Genomic DNA, 6,682 nt, shown 5'->3' with positions numbered 1-6,682 from the left:
GGATATTGAGCCTATCTTCCAACAATCTTGATGTCCTCTGCACATTTGATGAGTTCCCCTTCTATCCCCTCCTCTAGATCATTGATGAAGATGTGGAAGAGTCCTAGGCCGAAGGCAGATCCCTGAGCTACCCCACTGAATGCTTCGCTCCATGTAGATGAACCGGTAGCTCCATTAAGGAATAAACACTGGGTGCGGCTGGTCAGCCCCCTGAGGACCCACAACTTGATTCTCTATTCCAGGATTTTCCCAGGAATTGATGTCAAGCTCTTTTTCCAGTTCTCTGAGAGCTCCCCTGGGCTGCAGGAGCATTCAGAAATGACGTTTGGTGACCCCAAAATTAGGTCTGCCAGCTCCTTTGGAAGCCTGGGAGGGTTGGTGTCATTTCTACCCATCCAGAGTGGATTGGTCCTCTTTGACTAATTTCGTGCCTATTTGGAATCGTATATAGATTCTATCTCTCTCGATGTTGCTGTTGATAGGCTGATTTTTTTTCTTTTGCTGAAAAAGAGATGGAAAGGAGTTAAGCATTTCTGAATTCACCCTGCTGCCTGTCTCCTTCCTGCCTTCTGCTCCCATCAGTGGACCTATTGACTTTCTTGACTTTCTTCTTGTTCCTTACATAAAATTTTCCTTTATTATTTTTGGCCTTTGTTGCCAGTCTTTGCCCATTCCAGGCCTTTGCTATTCCGAGTCCGTCCTTGCAGATTCAGTCTACTCGCTGGTATTCTGCTTTACTTATGTGCCCCTCTTTCCATTTTTTTTCTACCTGACCATATTGTCCCTCTTCTTCTCAGAGGGCTCTTTGAGCAACCATGCTGGTATCTCATGATATCTTTAATTTTTCCGTGTCGTATTGTTTTTGCTCGGTCCTTCATCGTTTCATTTTCCCAGGTTTCTTTTAATCAAAATGGACATATATAATACATTACAGGTGTAGAGTTTAGCTATCTATTAGGGCTTGTTAAGGCACTTGAGCTATGTTTTAACCAAACAAGCTTTTTAAAAAGTGGAGACATATAATTAAGGAGAGAAATATCGGCATATATAGGGGGTTTAGGATTGTTTTTTCATTTCATACTTTAGATATGATACATGCAGTAGACATATATAATGCATTACAAACATAGTATAGTTATTGAAGATTTGTTTTAGTCTTTTATTTAAAGTGGACATATGCATTGAAAATACAGTGTAGGAATATATTAGGGCATTTTTAGTATCTCGAGGTTTGTTCTAAATAAATGTATTTCTCAAACTGTGAACATATAGGGTGCAGGAGAAAAGTGGGGTGTTGGGGCTTTTTGAGTTACTGGAGGTGTGTTGTAACAGAATGTTTTTTTAACGTTGGCATATATAATGCAGGCGAGCAATAGAGTACTTACAGCTGGATGTTAGGTCGTCCTTCTCTTGCTCCCCCCGAGAGGCTCTGGAGCAGCAGGAGCTTCTGCCTGCCCCCGAGACCCTCTACCCAGCCCCGTCCCCCAGTTCCGCCACCCGCTCCCTCCGCCTTGCTGCCTCGGCGCTCTCTGCTCCCCCGAGGCCTCTCCTGGGGACCCCTCGGCTCCCGGCCCAGCTCCTGGCTCCTCTCCTCTCTTCTCCTCTCCTGCGGGCTGTGGGCTCCCGACTGCTCGGCCCATGCGGCTGCTCGGTTCCGGTTCCCAGGTCCAGCGGTGGCCAGACTAGCCTGGCACACTAGGTAGCAAGTCCCCCACCCCCTCCCTCTCTGCCCCCGTCCCCCATCCTCTCCTGGATATGTAGTGAAACCTGATTGTGCGGCTGCCATCCTGATTTTGCTGACACCCCAGCACTTCCTGGGCGAGTCCCTGCTGCCATTAATGGTCATTAAGCAAGTGCAGTTTTGCCCATTGCTGTCACTTGCCGTAACTCCAAGCCGATCGCCCTGCACCCAAGTCATGAGCGTGCAACCCTGGAGATGCTGCTACAGTCATATGTGCGAGGACCCGTGATACATCACACTTTTCAGTGCCATTGGAAGTGTAGGCACAGCGAGGATCTCCCTCGTTTGGATGTGTCAGAAGAAAGAGACAGTTCCCATTAAGGCAGAATTAGGGGGCGAGACTAGAAATGTGGGGCTCAATCCCGGATCACAGCGGTGCTGATACCTGCCGTGTTAGCAGCCTCCGTTCCTGTGGACAAACTGCCAATCCACCATCTCAAAGGTACATGTCTCCAGAAAGGGGCTGGGACTGGCTGTCTGGCTATCTAGAGAAAAAATGGGCTTCAAGATGTCCCAGTTCAAGATAGGCATTGAGACCACCAAGCTGGAAACTGACCGGGCTCAAAGATTTGGGGAAATTAAGCTAAAAAGGGACTCCTTTGGCTAGATATGGTTATTTCACCTACAGACTCGGCCTGGTGATAGATTTACTTATTTATTTATTATTTTTATTACTGAGATTTATTACTGACCTTTATTGTTTCCCTAAATAGCTCAAGGCAGTGAACATACCGAAGACTCCTTCGTCCCTACAACAACAAGCTTGTGAGGTAGGCTAAGACTGAGAGAGGGAGACTGGCTCAAGGTCACCCAGCAGACTGTTGTGCCTTGGATGGCCCTGGTCAGTACTTGGAGCGGAGGCTTCTTTCCTAATTCGCTTCTTACGGTCACCAGAAGCAACCTAGTAGGGCCAGAGATGGCCAAACTGATCGATTGCTGATGCCGACTCCTTTGCACTCTTTTGAGAGGTGATTTGTCTTGAAAAGGAGTCAGAATCAAATGGGAACTTGGGACAGTTAGAAGGGAGGTCATGATCGATGCATTATGTCCGTGTTTCCCAAAATGGGCCACTTTAAGGCCAGTTAGCAAAATGGCCCCTGAACGGAGGGAGGATGTGACTGTGTCTCTCCATTTCTTCAGACAGGTCAGCAACAGGGAAGAAACGGCCCTAAAGTGAATATCCCTGGGCTATCTCTCTGTGGCCAGTGATGGTTAAGCAGTCAAGAGATGCCTTTGACCTTCAGACCCAGGAATTCAAGAGACAAACAATGGATGAAAGAGCAGCACACTTGCCTCAAGAAGATGGTCCATCAACTAAAGAGCACAACAAAAAAGTGGCAGAAAACTGCTGGACAAAAGAGAAAGGTTGGAGCGTGCCACCACCATGATCCCTCAGCGAGGGCTAAAGATCAAATATTTGGTGAAACACACTGAAGAACTGCACAAAGAACGCTGCAGGTCAGCAGCCAAGCGGCCTTTCTCAAATATGAGAAGGCTGCCTTAGAACCTTTGAGAAGAGGTCTCGAAGAAGTCTGGAATCTTCTTAAGAACTTAAGAAGCACCTCTATAGTCTGCAGCATGAACAGGTTGAGACGGGCCAAAGTTACTATATGGAGAAAAGCCACTCCAGCCAACTGATGCAGAAAGTCAGTCCTCTTCAGCAGAATTTGAGGGGAAAAAAGAAGCAAGTCAACAATCTACAGCAGCAACAGCAGCCGCCGCAGAGCTATGCTTCCCAGGCCACTGTTGGAGACCTGTGGAAAGCCGAGGAGGACAACGGAGAAGGACTGAACCATGTCAAAATGACGATGCAAGAATTACAGCTGCAGACCAGGTGTTTCGAGAAAGACAGTGAAGATCTCCACAGGGAGGTCCCCAGCCAAGTGGCCTTCTTCAGAAATGGTTTTGGTGCTCCTAAGCGACCAGCACATGGGACAACTCGCTGACCCTCTCTCCCCATAGCTGGAATGGAGTTACGGTGGCCTTTTACCCTTTCACCCCCTTCCCCTCCCTTCCCCTGACTTGCCACTTAGTGTGCCGGGGAGCCAGGCGAGCCCCCCCCCTTTACCAGCTGAAGCAACACCTTCACCCTCGCCCTCCCAATCACTGCAGGGCTGTCAGCTGAGCTGAACACCTCACAGCCACCGAGCATCAGGGCCTGAGAGGGCTGGGGAATCCCAGGGCTCCGAGCCAAAAAGGAGCCTGGAGGTGAACTTGGTAGGGTGAGTCCACAGGCTCCTCTCCAAGCCTCAGAGTTCCAGCTGAGGATGAGGGCCACCAGGGACAGGGTGAGGGCTCTGCGGTGGGCAGAGCAGAAAGTCTGGCCAGAACAGGATCTGGAACCCACAACCGAGTGGCTGAATGAGCCGAGCAGCTGGCATCCCAGCAGCCCACAGGAGAGGAGCAGAGAGGAGAACAGCTAGAAGCCGAACTGGGAGCCGAGGGGTCCGCAGGAGACGCCACGAGGCAGCAGAGACCCCCGGAGGCCGCAAGGCTGACGGAGCTGGTGGCAGAGCTGGAAGACAGGGCTGGGCTGAGGGTCTCGGGGGCAGGCAGACATTCCTGCTGCTCCAGAGCCTGCAAGAGAGTGGCAACAGAAGGGAGAAGCCGGGGGTGGTCAGTGGCCTGTGGGTGGTCAAGTAGTCTTAGGGGTGGTAGAACATAAGAGATTGATTCATAGGGCTGGAAGGGACTTTGGAGGTCTTCTACTCTAACCGTCTGCTCAAGGCAGGAACTTTCTGCCATCCCAGTCAAATGGTTTGCTTGTCCATTTTTGAAAACTTCCAGTGATGGAGCACTCACAACTTCTTACTGTCTCAAAATTTCTCCTGACTTCTTGGTTGGGTCTCCCTTTCAACGTCCACCCTTGGCTTTTTTCCTGCTCTGCAGTTCTTAAGTCACTCCCTGTCCTTTGAGACAGACCCTAACAGTCTGGAAGACTGCTGTTGTGTCTGCCCGATCCTTATCCTCTTCGATAGGTTACACATAGCGAACTCCCTGAACCGTTCATGAAATGATTTAGCCTCCAGCTCTTAAATCATCTTTGTTGCTCTTCTCTTCACACTTTCTGCAGTCTCAACAATGTTTTCTATCGGGCTGACCAGAGTTGGATACAGTATTCCAAGGTGGTCTCACCAGTGCGATATAAAGCGGTAGCAGCACTTCTGGCCATCTTGAAACTGCCCCTCTTTTATTGCTGCCTAAGACTGCATTGGCCTATGTTGACACCTGCAGCACACATCTGGCTGATCCTTCAGTGGTTTTCCTCTAGATCCGTCTCACAATTATCCCTGCTGAGCCATTCTGTGCCTGTGCAATTGATTTTCCTGCCTAAGGAAGAACTGTACTTTTCTCACCAATGAACTGCATCTTGTTAGATGGGCCCAATGTTCAAGTCTGTCAAGATCCTCCTGGATATTGAGCCTATCTTCCAACAATCTTGATGTCCTCTGCACATTTGATGAGTTCCCCTTCTATCCCCTCATCTAGATCATTGATGAAGATGTGGAAGAGTCCTAGGCCGAAGGCAGATCCCTGAGGTACCCCACTGAATGCTTCCCTTCTTGTAGATGTACCGGTAGCTCCATTAAGGAATAAATGCTGGGTGCGGCTGGTCAGCCCCCTGAGGACCCACCACTTGATTCTCTATTCCAGGATTTTCCCAGGAATTGATGTCAAGCTCTTTTTCCAGTTCTCTGAGAGCTCCCCTGGGCTGCAGGAGCATTCAGAAATGACGTTTGGTGACCCCAAAATTAGGTCTGCCAGCTCCTTTGGAAGCCTGGGAGGGTTGGTGTCATTTCTACCCATCCAGAGTGGATTGGTCCTCTTTGACTAATTTCGTGCCTATTTGGAATCGTATATAGATTCTATCTCTCTCGATGTTGCTGTTGATAGGCTGATTTTTTTTCTTTTGCTGAAAAAGAGATGGAAAGGAGTTAAGCATTTCTGAATTCACCCTGCTGCCTGTCTCCTTCCTGCCTTCTGCTCCCATCAGTGGACCTATTGACTTTCTTGACTTTCTTCTTGTTCCTTACATAAAATTTTCCTTTATTATTTTTGGCCTTTGTTGCCAGTCTTTGCCCATTCCAGGCCTTTGCTATTCCGAGTCCGTCCTTGCAGATTCAGTCTACTCGCTGGTATTCTGCTTTACTTATGTGCCCCTCTTTCCATTTTTTTTCTACCTGACCATATTGTCCCTCTTCTTCTCAGAGGGCTCTTTGAGCAACCATGCTGGTATCTCATGATATCTTTAATTTTTCCGTGTCGTATTGTTTTTGCTCGGTCCTTCATCGTTTCATTTTCCCAGGTTTCTTTTAATCAAAATGGACATATATAATACATTACAGGTGTAGAGTTTAGCTATCTATTAGGGCTTGTTAAGTCACTTGAGCTATGTTTTAACCAAACAAGCTTTTTAAAAAGTGGAGACATATAATTAAGGAGAGAAATATCGGCATATATAGGGGGTTTAGGATTGTTTTTTCATTTCATACTTTAGATATGATACATGCAGTAGACATATATAATGCATTACAAACATAGTATAGTTATTGAAGATTTGTTTTAGTCTTTTTTTTAAAGTGGACATATGCATTGAAAATACAGTGTAGGAATATATTAGGGCATTTTTAGTATCTCGAGGTTTGTTCTAAATAAATGTATTTCTCAAACTGTGAACATATAGGGTGCAGGAGAAAAGTGGGGTATTAGGGCTTTTTGAGTTACTGGAGGTGTGTTGTAACAGAATGCTTTTTTAACGTTGGCATATATAATGCAGGCAAGCAATAGAGTACTTACAGCTGGATGTTAGGTCGTCCTTCTCTTGCTCCCCCCGAGAGGCTCTGGAGCAGCAGGAGCTTCTGCCTGCCCCCGAGACCCTCTACCCAGCCCCGTCCCCCAGTTCCGCCACCCGCTCCCTCCGCCTTGCTGCCTCGGCGCTCT

The 6,682-nt window shown here is 47.9% G+C and overlaps 1 long non-coding RNA gene across 1 annotated transcript; it reads left to right on the top strand.

The window, feature by feature from the left end:
• Window positions 1-1,215: 1,215 nt before the first annotated feature.
• On the top strand, window positions 1,216-5,859 carry LOC120299062. The gene is made up of 3 exons (XR_005554320.1): window positions 1,216-2,183; window positions 2,455-2,511; window positions 2,882-5,859. It is a non-coding gene; the product is annotated as an uncharacterized LOC120299062 (long non-coding RNA).
• The last annotated feature ends 823 nt before the right edge of the window (window positions 5,860-6,682 follow it).

Source organism: Crotalus tigris, unplaced genomic scaffold (assembly GCF_016545835.1).
Source record: "Crotalus tigris isolate CLP2741 ecotype Arizona unplaced genomic scaffold, ASM1654583v1 scf7180000024222.51462, whole genome shotgun sequence".
In the NCBI taxonomy this organism is placed as follows: Eukaryota; Metazoa; Chordata; class Lepidosauria; order Squamata; family Viperidae; genus Crotalus; species Crotalus tigris.
The sequence above is the reverse complement of the archived record's forward strand: the minus strand, read 5'-3'. Positions and strand labels throughout refer to the sequence as shown.